Source organism: Orycteropus afer, unplaced genomic scaffold, assembly GCF_000298275.1.
Source record: "Orycteropus afer afer isolate SDZICR_OR568_19922 unplaced genomic scaffold, OryAfe1.0 scaffold00921, whole genome shotgun sequence".
Classification (NCBI taxonomy): domain Eukaryota; kingdom Metazoa; phylum Chordata; class Mammalia; order Tubulidentata; family Orycteropodidae; genus Orycteropus; species Orycteropus afer.
This window is the reverse complement of record NW_006922508.1, coordinates 382,958-383,763: the sequence shown is the minus strand read 5'-3', so window position 1 is coordinate 383,763 and position 806 is coordinate 382,958.

The window sequence follows — 806 nt, the reverse complement described above, 5'->3', positions numbered from 1 at the left end:
CGGTTCAAACCCCCAGCCACTCCTGGGAAGGAAGATGGGGCAATCTACTTCCGTAGTTGATACCGCCTCAGAAACCCAAGGAGGGGTCGCTATGAGTCGGGGCCGACTCCACGGCACACAGCAGCAGCAGCAGCAGCAGCAAGTATGTGTAAGTATATGGTAATCAATGATGAGCTATACTAATAACATATCTTTATCTGAACTTTGGAACATTTTCTGAACAATGGTCCATCACTCCTCCGAGAGACTTTTAATATGGATAGGAAAATGAACATGTTTTTTATGGCTCATAAACAATATGGATGCACTTAATAAACTCAGTTTTACAATGATTGTGATGATAATCCCTCAGCCCTAGCTGAGTCAGAGAAATGAGTTTATGCTGGAGCAGGCACTGAATCAAAGGTCGTATGCAAATGCAAGAATGTAAATGGGTGTGTCTGATACCAGGTGCCTCAAACATTAAATATACATTGGTTGATTTATGGTCCCAAAGACAATTCTTCCATGTATTTAAAAATAGTCTTTCTTATCTTTTCAAATGATGAAAGCACTATATATTATAAATTTATAATTTATAAAAGTATAAAATAAAATATGAAAGTTATTCTCATAACCATTCCCTATCTCACTTCCCAGAAGAAATTACAACTGCTAAGTTTCTGTACACTTGCAAACACTTTTCCTACATATTGGGGAAAAAAAAATCCTCACTGCCATTGCGTTGATTACAACTCACGGTGGCCCCTGTTGTGCTTCCAAGGTGGTAAATATTTACAGGGAGCTCTGGTGGCATAGTGCCTAGG